The sequence below is a fragment of the Trachurus trachurus genome (assembly GCF_905171665.1).
Source record: "Trachurus trachurus genome assembly, chromosome: 20".
Taxonomy (NCBI): Eukaryota; Metazoa; Chordata; class Actinopteri; order Carangiformes; family Carangidae; genus Trachurus; species Trachurus trachurus.
Window position 1 is genome coordinate 2,942,391 of NC_139911.1, and position 18,132 is coordinate 2,960,522.

The following is an 18,132-nucleotide window of genomic DNA, read 5'->3' on the forward strand; positions in this document are numbered from 1 at the left end:
AAGGTTAAATAAAATAAAATAAATAAAAGATGGGGGGAATTCCTATATACTATACCTTTAACAAAAACACAGTTTGAGTTTCAGTTGCTGTGATGAACTTGATGTGTTGAAGATCTATAAGTGCTGTGTCAGGGTCAAGGGAACTTAATTTGTCCCGTTGTTTTGGTCCATATTACCTCTTGGTTGCATCGACAGGAAGACGTCGATTACATCATCATGTGTGTGATGATCCACGACGGTGAATCTGCTCCGTCGAGTTTTACTGTCGACAAACAGAAGGTGTGTGTGTGTGTGTGTGTGTGTGTGTTGACTGAACACAGTCTGAATGAATGAATGAATGAATGAACCCACAACATCTGTCAGTCAGTCGTTAAAAATGTGACATCAAAACAAAACAGAGATTCTGATCTGAGGTCAGTTTTCTAGAAGCATCAGCTGCTGTTTGTGTGTTTAATATTATTCTCCTCCTCTCATGCAGCCTCTCCCACATCTCTCTCCTTGTTTACTCTTCATCCTCCTCCTCCTCCTCCTCCTCCTCCTCCTCCTCCTGCTGCTGCTCTGTCATTGGCTGGCTGACAGATTTCGGAGGTTGCCGTGGTTTTACATCACCACTAATTAGAAAAGCAGATCTCTGTGTACTTTGCACACTCTCTCTCTCTCACTCTCTCACACACACACACACACACACACACACACACACACACACACACACACACACACACACACAGAAAGTTCCAGCAGGTTAAACGTGGTCGGAGCTTTTTCCCGGTTACACAGGAAAGCGCTTAAAGCCGAACGCAGCCTCTGTATTATTCATCATCTGCATATGACATGACTTTACATGTGGGACATCGTGCATGAGACTGATGCTCTTATGTAATGACCTCGTCCATATGGTGCAGACACACACACACACACACACACACACACACACACATACACATACACATACATACACACACATGCATGCATGCACTCACTTCCTGTTTCATAAAGAACCTGAACCTGCAGCACCAACAGACCTGCAGCTCTTTCTATCCTCCTCTCTCTCACACAAACACACACTCATGTGGAGCATATGCTAATGTAATGCCACATATAGCCAGTGTATGAACACACACTCACACACACTAACACACACATGCATTGCACACACACTTGGACTAGGACTGTGTGTGCTCTTCGGTTCAGTGCGTCATCGGACTATTTCTGTCCGTGTCACATCGGCCTCATCTGATGCATCCGGAGAACCAGATTGATGTCAACATGAAAATTAACGTTTCAATTTGTCTAAGCGAGTGTGCGTTTGTGTTCGAGCGTGCGTGTGTGTGTGTTTATTGAGCTCAATAAATCAAAGTGACCAATAGCAACGCAGCGCTCTTCCCCTATACGTGAACACACCTGACGTTCCTCTGCTCTCTGTCAGTTAAACTCTCACTAACGACATGATCTGATAAAAAGTTGCGGCTGTAATTTGATTTTGAGGTTAAAAAATTGCAGAAGCATGAAAAGAATGTGGGAGTGGTGAAGTAAAGTGGAGCGTTCGTTGGGAAGTGACATGTCGTTGCGGCTCTAACCTGCTTTACTCATTATCTCCATTAATTCAACTCACTGGAGTTCTGATTGTAAAGAGAGACTCTGATGTGTATGTTGATGCCATAGTTTCATTAGATATGCAGCAGCAGCACGACCAGTAGAGTGATCTTTATGCAACGTTTGTCTCAGTGAACTTTTCATTTGTTATCCCTAGTTTCCACCGACTCCGTCTCCGCTCTGTTTTGAACTATAAACTATCATGATAACAGTTTACCACCTCATTTATTGTAGTTTGATTATTACCTTTTCATCCATGACGTCCTGTCGACATCAGCTCCTTCTGACTGATTAACGACTTGTTGCTTGTACCATGTTGACAAAGTGATGATTTACGATCAGGAAGTTTGTCCTTTGTGTTTTAGATAGATAGATAGATAGATAGATAGATAGATAGATAGATAGATAGATAGATAGATAGATAGATAGATAGATAGATAGATAGACAGGCAGACTTTATTAAAGACACACCACAAAGAGAGGTCTATAGCACCATAAGAATAAGACACATACAGGATAGAAACTTCAGTAATATACAATCAAAAACATGAGAATAAAAAGGAAATGGAGACAAATAATGTTTATTTTGAAGTTTAACGGATCCTCTCTGTGTTTGGCTTCCTGTGTGGTGTGATCTAATCGACGTAGACTGATGATGCATGATGGCTGCGTGATCCTGCAAAAATAGACCTGTTGTGTATTTCTGCCGGAGCTGTGACGGACCGGAGACTCAGGGCACGGCACACGGTGGAAACTAGGGGGTGGGAATCTTTTACTATCTCACGATTCGATTCGATTCAGATTTTTGTGGCTATGATTCGATTCAAAATCGATTTTCGATTCAAAACGATTTGATTCCTAATGATTTCTGCTTCAATCTGTCGGTGTGCAAAGGATCCTCATGATCTACTCCAGTCTGCTTTGTAAGACAGAATGACTGAAGTGTCTTTTTCACATTTATTGAGTTTTAAACATGTATCCATGCTTAGATGGAATTGTTGAAACTGTTGCATAAAAGCAATGTCACATATTTCTTGAGTAACAAAATTAAAAGTGCCTCTTTATTAAAAGAAATAGTGCAGTTAAACATACTGCCTTTTAAATTCTAAAGAAATGGAGGCCGACAGCCAGCAGATTTGTTTCATTTTTTTATTTTTTAAAATCGATTTTGGGACATTTTATATCGATTCTGAATCGTATTAAATGAGAACTGCGATTCTTATCTGAATCGATTTTTTGGCACACCCCTAGTGGAAATGCTCTGATGGACTTGAATGGGAGAGAATTGCTCCGGCGTTTGCAACAGAGTCGGAGTGTAGCGGAGACAGAGTCGGTGGAAATGAAATTTTTATCTGTTTGTGTCATTTAGAGAGTGGTTGATCACAACAGGAGCTGCAGAGTTGATACTCAGACATGTCACACTCTTAATCTGAAAGGAATACGTGCATACAGTGTCATATAGGACAGATATTGATCTCTGTATTGACATTTATGAATGACCTGTCAGCCACACCTTCTGAAGTCATATAGGAACAGACCCTGGTCGTCATGGTGTCTCCGTCCTCTGTGTGTCTGTGCATCGGGTCTGAATCCGGAGCTGCAGGAAGCTCCATTATCACTTCACTTACTGCCGTGCATCGCGGTGCAGATATCGATCAGCCCGTCTGGACAAAGTGTTTGTGTTCCTAGCCCGCGGTCACAACACACACACACACACACACACACACACACCCTAACTCTGCTAAAAGTTCAGTCAGTGTTAATGGTGTGTGGGTGCAGATGAGGTGCAACACAGAGAGAGAGCCTCTATAAAGTTGTGTTCAGCTTCCTGTTTAATTATCCCTGAGAGCTTCATTCACCTTGTGCATGTGTGTGTGTCTGTGTGTGTGTGTGTGTGTGTGTGTGTTTCCTCTCTGCTCTGACCCCTTTTTATGCAGCATGAATATTTTATCAGCAGATCGGCCAACACACTCTCCTCTGCGTGTGTGTGTGTGTGTCTGTGTGTGTGTTTGTTCAGGCAAATATTAAAAGTGTGGGAGCAAAGTTCATAGAGAGAGCAACCTGTCACTTTCTGCATGACTCACCTGTGTGTGTGCGTGTCGGTGTGTGTGTGCGTGTGTGTTTCGCTCTCGACCTCTTTCGATCCAAATAGGAACAACAGTCATGATCTATATTTTTCCAGTGTGTTAAAGAAGCGTGGAAAAGACATTAAAGACCGTCTCTGTTGCATTGTGAATGAATTAATTCTGCACATGATGAAATGTTTTACAGCTGAAGTCACAGTTTAGTCATTTGATCCACGAGTTATTTAAGTTATTAAAGTCATGAACAACAGTTTGAGGCTGCAGCTTTCATTAGCACCTGCACATACTGTACGTCAGCTAACGTTAGTCACAGTCCGTTAGTTAGAAAGTATTCAGACCCTTTACATTCATCAATCAATCATCTTATAGAGTCCTTTACAACAAGCACAGTGCTTCACAGTGAAACAAAATGCAGAATAAAGTCATAAAAAATGTATAAAAAGGTCCATAAAAAGATAAAAGAAAGTTGTCACAGTTTTGCGTTAAGATTTAAGAAGTGCAGCGTGTCGTCTGCACGTTGTTTGAGTTTCTTTCTGCAGCAGGTTGTTTAACCGATCAGACTGATTGTTGCAGATGTTTGTACGAAACTTGTGATTAGCCAATAAAAACTCTTCGTCATTGTTGGAGTCAGAGGACTCAGATTTGCAACAGGGACTTTCTCAGAGCAGGAACTTTGACCTGGAAACAGGAAAGTACCCGAGTCCGAAGTGCAGCGGAAAGAAGGATCATTAACGTCTTCATGGTCGTTGATGTTGATGCAGACTGAGCTGCTGCTGCTGCACCTGTGCAGCTCCTGGGACTCATTACAATATAGTCTGTCTGCTACACACACACACTGACACACACACTCACACCTCTCCCTCAGGCTTTAGGCCACTCCCTGCTTTTGGAGCCTGTGACCTCCTTCTCCTTCTCCGTTTCTGTCTTTGTCTCTTATCAGAGCCTCATCACTCACAGCTCTGTAACCGCTGGTAACGCCTGACAGTGAACACACCACCAACCCTCACATCAACAACCCTGTGTGGTGTGTTAGCATGTCGTTTTTCTAATAAGAGCATGTGTAATGTGTGTGTGGGGGTGTGTGTGTGTGTGTGTGTGTGGGTGTGTGTGGGTGGGTGTGTCAGAGAGAATGCACTGCTTTTTAATTTGATACCAGGAAGCAGTTAAAGGTGCAGCCCCGCTGTAAATGACAGGATATTTACTGTCAGTGATAATTCATGGTTTCATTACAACACCGGAGCTTTCACTGCTTCATGATGTCTCTGATTTATGATCCTTCATATCAGCTGATCAACCTGTCGTCTGCAAGGTTTAAATAATGCATCAAATGTTGAACCTTCTGAGGCTTTTTATTTGATTTTATTTTAGTTTTTGTTTTATATTTTTTCTGCATCCCTTTCTGTAGCGTTACATTTTGGAAGCAGTTGCACTTCTACACTTTTTTTTCCCGGTGCAGGTTCTGCAGCAGTTCTCTGGGAAAAAGCTGCAAACACATGCACAGTGTGAATGTTGCCGAGGGCTGAGGTGTGATCGCACAGCAGAGGAAAGTATGAGGATGTTTGAAAAGTTCAAGTTGTTTAGCTCAGGACTGAAGCTACCGTCACCTGTTGGAAGGAATACTGACATTTTCTTTCTTTTCCTGATAAATAATGGACAAATAGTGGACAGTTTTAATGAAAAGTATCAAAAAACATATTAAGAACAAGAAAATTCATGTATTCAATCAGTAACATGCACAATTGAAACTCTTTTTGTGACTTATACAAATGCATTATACAGTATATCGATACTCCTGTGTGCGTGCATGTTTGTGTGACTCTGTGTGTTAGGTGAGTTGAGAGTGAGTGTTGTCATTGTGTGTGTGATGAAACAGAGTGAATGGCCTGGAATGTCAGAGATAACATCTCGCGTAGATTAGTGTGTTGGCAGCTGGGCGCACACACACACACACACACACACACACACACACACACACACACACACACACACACACACAGACTATTGCTATACATCAACAGTTGACAAATTGTTCAGATGTAACTTGTTGCTCTGTGCTGAACGTCTTCACCTCTGTGGTTGTTTAGTTGCAGTAGTTTACACAGGAGTGCGTCGTGTCGTGTCGTCGTGTTGTGAGGAGGTTTTATGAGCCGACACCTCCACCGCCGGTCGGGGGAGGTGAGTGGGGGAGTGGGGGAGCGGGGGATCAGAAGGTGGTGGTTTCCCCCCGTGGGCCGACGTGGTCTGGTGATTTACAGGGTGTGAACAGGTCTCAGATGACGGAGTCTCCTGCCTGCTGCTTTCATCTGAACTGGGAGAGGGAGGATCCTGCTGCGAGTGTGTGTGTGTGTGTGTGTGTGTGTGTGTGTGTGTGTGTGTGTGTGTGTGTGTGTGTGTGTGTGTGTGTGTGTGTGTGTGTGTGTGTGTGTGTGTGTGTGTGTGTGTGTGTGTGTGTGTGTGTGTGTGTGTGTGTGTGTGTGTGTGTGTGTGTGTGTGTGTGTGTGCTCATGTGAGTAATGACATCTTTCCTAGAAGTATCTTATCTGCTTTTATATAGTCTCTCACACACACACACGCAGCGGCTCAGAGGCTTTGAAGTGGAGGACAGGGGGACGGAGCAGGATCCAACTCACACTAGAAACCAGTGAAACAAACCAGTGAGTGGACTGGTCCAGCAGTCATTTGTCTGATGTAGGGATGTCACCATTATACATTTTCTTGGTACGATTATTGTCAGAGAAATAATCACAGTGTTACGATTATCACAATTATTATGCATTAATTCATTTCACAACACTATGAATGTGTAAAATCTAGGGCTGTCAATCGATTAAAATATTTAATCGCGATTAATCGCATGATGATCATAGTTAATCGCGATTAATCACAAATTAATCGCATATTTTTCATCGGTACATTAAATTGATTTTTTCAAATTGTAATACTTTTTTCAACATGAGAATAGACAAATGCTTGCTTTGTGCAAAAACAGGTTTATTTATTGCTACAATGAGAAATACTCAGTTCAAGTAACTAACATATGCAAACTGCATAGTAATGTTTATTACACAGTAGTGTGTTGAACTTCACACTCGATCCATTTAACAGAAAAGAATGCCCCTCAATGCACTGCATAGCAATTTGCATCAAATTCAAAACAAACAGGGTGATGCACAAAATAATTTAAAAAATAAAGTGTGCATGAGTGTTATAGAACGTGTAAACAACTGTTATGTTATATTCAGCAGAGGCTGAACAACCCAACCTCCATCTCCTCTTTTAACAGACCAAATAAACTTAACTAAACATCAGCCTCCATTTCTTCTCTTTTTTACCAGACCAAATGAATGTCAAGTTATTTCTTTCCACTGAGCCAGTTGTTCAAACAGACAAGCCTGTTGACATTTTCAGAAGCCAGGGAGGCTCTCTTCTTATTCACAATATGCCCGGACAGTGAAAACAGCCTCTCGCATGGCACGGAGGTGGCAGGTGTTGCCAAGTACTTGCGTGCAAGGCGGGCCATCATGCTGTGTGCCCCTTCATGGTTGGACCACCACTGCTGCGGACAATCCTCCATGTCAATAGTGGGCTCCGCCTTGTAGCGCTCCACACAGCTCTCAAGGCAGTCCTCTTCTTCATCAGATGAAGACCCTGGAGCAAGCAGGAGAGCTAATCTTTTCTTAGGTGGCCCAGGTGCCACTGGTTGTTGTTGCTGTGCAGGCTTCTCCTTCCTGAGTAAGGCAGTGATCAAACGCCACACCTCAGCCCTGTCAGGTTTGCTCAGACACTTTAGGTCCTTAAACCTAGGATCTAGAGCTGTCGCAATCCTCAGCCATGCCATGTTTGTTTTGTCCTTGCGTTGCTCCAAGTCTGCTGTGAAGGTCTCCTTGAATCTAACCATGTAAGCTGGGTCATCCTCAGAGGCCTCCATGACTCGTGACAGATGGCATAAGGCTGGCAGCACTACTGAACAGGATACAAACTTCTCTCCTCCGAGAAGTTCTGTTATGTACCTGCAATAATAGGGGAAATACAGTGTTAAGAACTTGTTACATTCACCCACAGAAGGGCTAAAGACCCCCCCCTTCTTTACACAGACACACACACACACACACACTCTCTCTCTCAGCTCTCTTACTCTCTCTCACACACACACACACACACACACACACACACACACACACACACACACACACACACACACACACACACACACACACACACACACTCTCTCTCTCTCAGCTCTCTTACTCTCTCTCTCTCTCTCACTCACACACACACACACACACACACACACACACACACACACACACACACACACACACACACACACACACACACACACACACACACACACACACACACACACACACTCTCTCAGCTCTCTTACTCTCTCTCACACACACACACACACGCACACATACACACACACACACACACACACAGAGGGAGACACACACTCATACGTATGGCGTCTATATGCACACATGCATATAGAGCATAAACCCACGCAGACTATACGGGTACATGTGTGGACATACGAGCAGAGCAGGGCAGAGCTGATATCCTGACCCACACACACACATGCACACGCACAGACACACACAATTTCAACCATACACACATGCGCGCTGCCTACACACACCTAGAAACAATTATTGCATCAATGGGAGTATCAGACAGTAACTCACCTGCAGGGTTCCAGCACTGCCTCCAACTTCTGCAGTTTATCCAGCTCAGCTGCTGTTGGCATGGTGACCTTGGTTGCATGGAGGGCCAGGGCATCTCTCAGTGGTTCTTGATTTCTCAGAATACGCCTGATCATCTCCAGGGTGCTGTTCCATCTGGTTGAAACATCCGGTGTAAGCACCTCTTTAGTTTTTCCCCTCGCAACTTGTTGCTGCCCAAGCTCCGCTGAATTTGGCGCACTGTGCTTGAAATGGCCGACTACCTTTCTGCATTTTGCCAGTGCATTATCAAATGGGCTGTGTTGTAGAGAAACGGTGATAGCTCGCTGGAGAAGATGTGCTGTGCAGGGCATGTGCTCAAACGGGAGCTCCTTAGACGCCGCGATCATGTTCCGTGCACTATCGGTGGTCAGCGTGCTGACTTTCTCTGTGATGTCCCACTCTCTCGCTATGTGCATGAAATGCTCCGCGCACGTACTGGCGAAGTGCCTCTCCTCTGTTTTCATAACAGTTAGAGCTCGCGACTGAAGTCTCCACTCGTCATCAAAATAATGCGCCGTGACGCCGAGATAACTATGATTACTCAGTGAGGTCCAGTAGTCTCCGGTCAGCGCCACTGTGCCTGTCTGCCCCAACGCCGCCGCCACCTTGGCTCTCTCGCCCTCATACAGCTCGTGGATATTCTTGACCGTAGTGGCTCGACTAGGCAGTTCGTATGTCCAGTCCTTGGATGCAATGCGGATTATTTCTCGCAGACCGTCGTCCTCCACAATACTTATCGGCCTGCACGCTGTAGCCACCCATTTAGCGACTGCTTTTGTAAGTTTGCGGCTTGTAGAGTCGTCCACCTGTTTCCCTTTCAAATTATCCAGCGTGGTTTGCTTCATGCGAGGAGGGGGCGCCGGCGTCTCTGCATCCGCTGTGTGCTTGGCCGACAAGTGGTATTTGAGACTTGACGTACTCCGGTGGTAGGTAAATTCACGGTGACAATAAATACAAATGACTTTTGTCCTGTCACGAGAGCCATCTGGCAAGACTTTGTAGCTGAATTTGCCATTCAAAATACTACCACTTTCCATTACTGCTCACGGGGATGTAGTCTGTTGGCGGCATCGACCTCGGCGCATTGCTTCCTGGTTTTCCAAGCTACGGAATGGCCCGAGGTTCAAATGTCACTGCGTTAATCGCGCGTTAAAAAAAATAGTGCCGTTAAAGGCATGCTGGGTTAACGCGTTAATAACGCGTTAACTTTGACAGCCTTAGTAAAATCAAATATAGTCAAAATTTAAAGCAGAAGTAAGCGATCCGGTGGTTTTGGCTCTAACTTCCTGTCAGCAGATGGAGTTAGCAGTCCCCGCCCTCGTCCCTACGTCACCACATTCAGGCGCATCCCTTGGCTGCACACACAGAGAGGACCGCCCCTTTATGCCGTTCTCTCTCCTCATTGGATAAAGGTTGTAGGATACAAGGAAAGTTTTCTCCTCGGCTTACAGCAGAGCAGAGTGACTGACAGACCCGTGTTTCAGACCAAACACTCTATGTAAGTGATTGCTGTCGGAAGATATAACTATTTAAGACTTATATTAACACAAACATTCACCTTACTTCTGCTTTAATTACATTACTCATTGTTTACACAAAATATTTAAAGTATCTATTAATATATGACCAATTATTAACCCCCCAGGGTAAGTGTTTGAAATAAATTGTCATCTATACCAAATGTTTATGTTTATTTTAATCGTTTTTTTTTAAATTTTTTTATACAAATGACAGGCTAACATTTAATTTCCTATCAATTCAGTGTTACGTTAAATGGACCAGTATCTGTGCATTTACCTTTATTTTGGTGCACATCTGTCGACACGGTTCCAACATCATCTTTTTTTGGAAGTGACGTATTTATGAATCTTTAGGATTAATTAATTGTGGCGTTTAATACCAGGGTTAATTGTGAAAACAAGTAATGGTGACATCCCTAGTCTGATGTAACCTGAGTAACAAGCAGCATCACTGACCCGCTGCAGCCAGTCGGTCGTCTGAGGGAACTGATTAAAATACTTGAGTTTAAAACAAATTGAATCAAAGTTTAACACTAAAAAGAAACTTTTCTCTTTCTTCTCCTCTGTATTGGACCTGATTTGATTTTAGAGAAACCACAGTTTCACACAGCGATAATTAGTCAAAACTGTCGCTATTTATACCAGCAGTGTGTGTGTGTGTGTGTGTGTGTGTGTGTGTGAGAGAGAGAGAGAGAGAGAGAGAGAGAGAGAGAGAGAGAGAGAGAGAGGTGAATAGAGAAGTGAGCACTGGGCTAAAAGTCCCTCATCAGCTGTTTCTGTGTATCAGCTGAAACAAAAACAGAAGTGTGGCCGCTGAAAGAAAGAGGAAGTGAGCTCAGATACACACACACACACACACACACACACACACACACACACACACACACACACACACACACACACACACACACACACACACACACACACACACACTGTATACTCATCTCTCTTCCACTCCAACAGTTACAGGAAGTTGAAAACTAATCTGGCAAAACAATAAACATCAATCCAGATTATGTCGTTTATAAATATCCAGGTGATGATTATTACTCCATCCATCCATCCATGATTATTACTTATCATTATTATTATTAATCTGTACTAGTTGCCATGGTGATTTCAGCAGCATCATTTAGCTGCAGTCGATATTCCATTCACAGGACAAGATCTGTATCCAACTACTGTCGCTGCTTCACTGAGTGTTAGCTACTGAAACCTGAATATGAACCATTAGAAATAAACATCCGGTGGTTTCTAACCAGCGTTTGCACACACACACACACTCCTACACACACACTCCTATACTCACACACACACTCCTACAGTACACACCCCCGTTGCACGGTAACAGAGCGAGCTGGGTGTTTGGAGGAAGTGTCCCGCCTCTCTTAGAAAGTGACATCAGCTCGGTGCTGTGGCCTCCAGCCCAGGCCTCAAGTCTCAGCACTGTTTTTCCAGACCATGTTGAGCCTGTGAGCTTTAATACACACTTAGACACACACTTAGAGACACACACACTGACTGCACATGCAACACACGTGTGGCTGCACATTAAAATGACAAATATCACACACAAAAAACATGAACAAAGTCCCTCAGCAGAGATCAGGCTCGATTTGGAAGCAAAGATCAGAGAAAGTTTGACTTTTCTACCATTTTTAAAAGATATTTAATTATTTAAAAAGTTTATTTTAGTGTTAAAATGTTTGTCTGCTGTAAAAATAGCTTCTGAATGCAGCTCGAAGCCCTGAGAGGTTAATAACTGAGAGAGACATGAGCTCGTAGCCTGTGAATCAGCAGCAGGATTACTGCTTATCAGGTCAGTGCTGCAGGGTTTTATCATGTTAGTACTGCACAAATCCAAAATGAACAAAAAAACAAACAAAATCAATCGGGAAACATTTTTATTTGACTCATCAGAAGGATTCCTCTCATGCACTGCAACAATATTTCATGTTTTTAACTTCAGTTTAGGGGGGTTTTTGCAGAAAAGAGGTGGACTTCCCTCTCTCTGGCTGCAGCTGCATATAAACCACTTCCTGTTTACATCTATTCAAGGTTTATCTTGTCATTTTTACATTTATTTTTGCATAGACTGCACTGCACACAGTTCCCAGGATTAAATATGTTCACCCTGGATCAATAACTGGTTTTATTTATTCACTTTCCTCAAATATAAAGTAAAACAGCAGCAAATCTTCTTTCTTTTCTATCGTTCAACCGATGAACTGAGGTCGCAGGTCGGTGCAACCGCTTGAATAACGGTCAGAGCTACAAAAATAAAACCTAAATTGTAATAAATTAAAGTTTACACACACACACACATAGCTCAGCTTCCTTCTTCCAAAGTCTAAAGTTTCCTCCACATGCATCCAAAATAAACCCATAAACGCACCACGAGTGACATCATGACTCCAGAGAGTTCGGTGTTTCCCTCAGCGCTCTCTCTCTCTCTCTCTCTCTGTGACCATGTGACCTCATAATCACAGGTCCTGGTGGTTGTAATGTAACGTCGTAGTGCAGTAGTTGTTGTTTTACGGCCTCGTCGACCTTGGACGGTGACCGGCTCCACGTTCAAACCCACGCAGAGAGAAAGTGTTGCTGCAGCAGCTCTTTTTTTTTTCATTTATTGTTTATTTGTTTGAGGACAGTGCACATTCATGAACAGTTAACGCCGTGGCATCCTGTAAGTGTCCCGAATTTAGCTCAGAGCTAATTTCCATCCGCAGTCCTCACATTTAAAAAAAAAAACAGACAGACAGATAACAGAGCACAAGTAATAATAACAATAATAATTACAATGGAAGAGAAGACGGCAGGTGACGGTGCCACGCATCTGAACGCTGCATGGCACCGTCACCCGCACAGACACATTTGGATGCAGAAGGCTATCAGCACTTGTAGCAATAGAAAAATTGATAACAATCTGCATAGACAGATAGTTAGAGAGCAGGTAACAATGCTAGGCAGCTAACCGCTGCTCAGCATTGCCACTTGTGAAGAGTAAATTGCATGAAGTAAAGTAAGTTTTAGCAGCAATTTTCACAATGAAGGAAAGAAAGAAAAAAAAAGGGAAAAAAGAAACAAAACAAAAGAGACACAGATAGTATCTGCATAAATATAGGGGGAGTAGGAGTTAGCAGCAGTTTCAGTTACATTGTTACAGTTGTACAGCAGGTGACAGACGCAGATCCACACAGATGTTTCAGCTGAGATCAAATCCTGCAGCTCGTCGTTGTCGTTGCAGCTCTGTGGACATGAGGTGACTCTGTGGACACCTCCTCCTCTTCCTCCTCCTCCTCCTCCTCCTCCTCCTCCTCCTCCTCTTCCTGCCTCAGTCTTTAGCTGCGTTACACCAGTGACCAGGCATTTGTCTTTTCACATATGTGAGTTAATTATAGTTGCAGCAGCAGCAGCAGCAGTCGCTTCAGTTCAGTTCAGCTCAGTTCAGTTGATGCTGCGCTGCCTTGCTCGGCGGCCCAGCAGCTGGTCTGGATCTAGTTTCAAACCAGCAGCTGGGGAGGGAGGGGGGGGGGGGGGGGGGGGGGGGGGCTACACACTGCAGGAGGCATGTATCTATGAGTATCTATGTATCGCACAATATTCCCTGAGCTGAGAAATGATGAAGGCGTTAGCTAATGATTTACCGAGAGTTGAATCTGATCTGATCGTTAACGTTGTTGTTAATCTGGATCGTTCCTGTAATGTTTAACTCTGAGACGTCGTAGAGCCGCTTTCCTTTGTGAAGGACATTCCTCCTCCTGATAGACAGAGGCTCCAGGAGTCGACCCCCGACCCCCCCCCACAGGAGATTAATCAAACACAAGGAGCAGGAGGAGGAGGAGGAGGAGATGCAGAGAGGTTTTTAGGATTAGGTTCAGTGTGGTTATGTAACAGCTGCTATAGGAGCCTGACGGTGTTAAGCCTATAGAGGAAAACCCTGCACATGCACCGCTCGTCCTCGTCCTCCTCGTCCTCCTCCTGTCTGTTTGATTCACTGGACGACCCAGAGATGCACCAATCAGGGCCTTTTTCAATAACAATGCTAATACCTATACCTTATATCGATCCGATACCACTTTTAAATGAATAAACTGTGTATCTGACAGTGAAGGCTTCAACATGACTTTCCTTCAGTGTTGTCGCTCTGTGTTTGTTGTGAATAGATCGGCGTCATGGATCAGTTCCGTTATCTGATACCTGATCTAGATTTTAATCAGTATCTGGATCTGAGTATCAGATCGGTATCGGTGCACCCCTTGTATGACTAAGAGTCAACAACAAGAGGTTTCAGACTCTGTGTAATAGTGTAACGTTTTATCGCCACATGCAAAAACAAAGAGGAGAAGTGAGAGATGTGACATCGTCTTAAAGGAATAGTTCGGGAATAGTTTATTCCTCAAAGTGCATCTGGAGACCCAGGAGGCCGGTTCCTAGTCCAACGAAAACTTTGTTGTATGGACGTTTTTGTGTCGGACATGATGCATGCATGCATCGCGTGAAGGCAAATTCAATCCAGGACTGTTTAGGCTGTAAAAATGTCCTAAATGACGTTGTTTCGGGTAAACTCTGGACTATATCCCTTCAGGACACTTGGATTGCAGTGGACGAGCAGTGTGGAGGAATATTAAATGGTTTTTGCGTAGTTGTATGGATGTTTTTGTGTCGGGCCCTATTACTCTCATATTATAAAGTTTTGGTTGGACTAGGAACCGGCCTCCCGGGTCTCCAGATGCACTTTGAGGAATAAAAAACTACTCTGGAGTATTCATCAGCATGAGGGGGAGTCAATAATGACTGAATTTCATTTTTTGGTGAACTATTCCTTTAATTAGTATGTGGATCTGAGTATTGGATCAGTGCATCCCACATAGAGGAGAGAGGAGAAGTGAGAGATGTGAAGTCGTCTTGACAACAGGAGGAGGAGAAGAGGATGTGACTGGATGTGAATGACACTCAGCAGATGTTTGACGTCCGATAGGGACGATGTGATTGGCTGTTGGCTGAGCTCATGCTGAGATTTGATTGACTGCAGCAGGGGAAGAGATTGAATTTCTAAAAGTTGAATTTGCAGGTGTGATTTGTTTTTACCGCTTTTTGTGATGTGTCAGTTATTTTTTGCAGCTTTCACATCATGTTGTGTTCTCGTCCTGCTGCATCTCTGTTTACATACAATAGTGTGTGTGTGTGTGTGTGTGTGTGTGTGTGTGTGTGTGTGTGTGTGTGTGTGTGTGTGTGTGGGAGAGAGAGCAGATTAGAAAGAGGCTTAACCTTCACCTCTGCTTTTTTGGCAGCGACAGGACTCACACCCATCGGCCCGTGAACACACACACACACACACACACACACACACACACACATATACTGTAGACACACAGACACACAACTAATCCACACATGCACTCGGACTCGTTTGTTTGCAGACGACACAATAGAAACTGCCTTTTCCGTGGATTTCCTTCCTTTGTTGAATCCACATTATTTCGGAGCGGCTGCCACACACACACACACACACACACCTACACACAAACACACACACACACACACACACACAGTAGCTGGGCTCAAACTACGGCAGCTCACCAGGGTCAAAAGTAAAAGAGCCTCTACAGTAAGTTTACGACTCTAAATCTGAAGCCGTCCCACTTTAGGAGCAGCCGGCTAATGAAAAGGTTCTGCTCCTGTGGTCTTGTGTGTGTGTGTGTGTGTGCATCTGTGTGCGTCTGTGTTTGTCTGTGTGTGTCTGTGTGTGTCTGTGCGTCTGTGTGTGTGTGTGTGTGCGGTTTTTATTTCTGCTGCGTCGGGTCCAAAGAGACGAAAAGGAAACAAACAGAAGTGGATTGTGTTTGTGTGTTTTTTTCTCAGCTGTTGGGCCGGTGTGGACTCTGCAGCTGCACCAGTGATGTACTGTATGTGCAACACACACACACACACACAGACGCACATCATCTGTGTGTGTGTGTGTGTGTGTGTGTGTGTGTGTGTAGGGGGGTGGGGGGGTTAAATATGGAAACTGGGGCAGAGTCTCTGACCAGCTCTGTGGCTTTGTGGTCGGTGTGTTCCTGACTGTGACACACCCTGGCCCTGGTCCTGGTCCTGGTCCTGGCCCTGGTCCTGGTCCTGGCCCTGGCCCTGGTCCTGGTCCTGGTCCTGGCCCTGGCCCTGGCCCTGGCCCTGGCCCTGGCCCTGGCCCTGGTCCTGGTCCTGGTCCTGGTCCTGGTCCTGGTCTCGGCACCGGGGGCTCGATCCTCCGTCCGCCCACGACCGCGTTATTTATTTATTTATACTCCACCACCGCTCCCAAACCGCTCATTGTTCATCATGAAGACCGTTTCTAAAAGATCTATATATGTTAACATCAATCAATGAAACTTTATTTATAAAGTGCTTTACATGCAGAGTGAAGCAGCAATCCACAATAAAACAATACACAACAAGAGATACGCCCACATTCACACACACATACGTACAGACTCACACTATATACATGATTTAACTACATGAGAAAAATAGTAGAGAGAATATATAACTACAGTGAATAAAATGGTAAAACTGTATCAAATGACAAATTCAGTATGTTTCTAGAAAATAATAAAAAGCAAAGCAAGATAAGGCAAATAGAAAAAACAATACACAGTGCTAATAACCAGCAAATTATCAAATAGCCTAAATAATAATATATTAAGATAGATAGATAGATAGATAGATAGATAGATAGATAGATAGATAGATAGATAGATAGATAGATAGATAGATAGATAGATAGATAGATAGATAATATAAAGAAAGTAGCTGAGCATCTGATTGAATCTCTGACTGATTAACTCACTGACATCTTGACTGACTCGTGATTGATTGATTACTGGTCTGATTAGTTGTCTGACAGGATTAACCTACTATTAAACGACCAGTAAATAAAATAAGATTGTTTTGTAAGTGAAACACAAAGTTCCTCCATCTTTTATGCACCTGAAAACATTTTAACATTATGTCAATATTGAACATTTTAATTTCAATCTCCATTTTCTTGCAGTTGATATTAGATCAATATTAAGTGGTGCTATGATTGGTTATTGATCTGACTGCAGAGTTAAGAACCTTTTATTCATGTACAGTGAAACAGGAAACACTGTTCTCCAACATTTTGGGCCTTAGTAGTAAACAGTATTTATGTGTGTATAATAATAACTTTACAGATTATTAACACACATGTGTCCAGATGTTGTGCAAAGCATGAAAACTAACCCCAGTATGAAATAACAAGACAGAAGCTCAACAAACTTCACCTCTTCTCTTTGCAGTAAGATGATGACTCATCCAGCAGAGGGAGCTGTGGAGTCGTTCTCCACATTTCACTCTCTCTGTTTCTAAACAGCTTCTCATATTCACATTTATTTTATTTTGAAAAATCCCTGGATTTAGTTCAGGTCTCAAATAAAAATGAAAAAAAAATCTATTTTTAATTCAAATATATCTCCATTTTAAATTTAAATGTGCTGATGTATCAGTGCAGTGTCGGCTGCAGGTTAAAAATAGAAGAGTTTGTTTATTATGTGTGGGTTTACAGTGTGTCGTTGCCATGGCAGCCAGACTGGGAGGAAACTGTGGTCTCATCTCTTTTGTCCTTGAACCTTCACTGCTCTGCTCTCGTTTTAGTGAAAGTCCATTAAAGAGGACACATTAAAGAGACATTTGGGTTTTTTTTTTCTCTCAGACAGAAGCAGGGACGTTAAATAAAAATGTGGCGCAGCATCAAAATATAAAAAATGGAGGCGAGACGGTGGATAAACAGAAAGAGTCTGAAGAGCAGAGAGAAGCTGCTGCTGCTGCTGCTGCTGCTGCTGCTGCTGCTGCTGGCACCCCGGATAATCTGGCATTATAGTTGGAAGATGACACAACATGACTCGGCAGAATTTCTTCCCCTGGTGGCCATTGGTCGGCTGAACTCCCACATGAGCTGATGATGACTGCTCGGATGTGTGTGTGTGTGTGTGTGTGTGTGTGTGTCTGAGTCCATGTTTAGCTGCAGATTGTGTCTCTGTGCTGCACAAAGTTGTGTATTTCTCTCCGGCTGCAGCTGAAGCGGCGCCTCCCTGTGGTCGACAGAGGAGTTGTTGTTATTATATACAGTATAGTCTATATTACTGTACATTCAAACCTGATAGAACCTTCTGTTCTGTTCACATCAGTGATTTCACCGCTCTCTCA

At 43.6% G+C, this 18,132-nt stretch overlaps 1 protein-coding gene across 1 annotated transcript in view; it reads left to right on the plus strand.

The window, feature by feature from the left end:
* LOC311003393 (uncharacterized protein) overlaps positions 1–18,132 on the plus strand; it is a 107,888-nt gene that overhangs the window by 13,552 nt on the left and 76,204 nt on the right. The window lies entirely within an intron of this gene.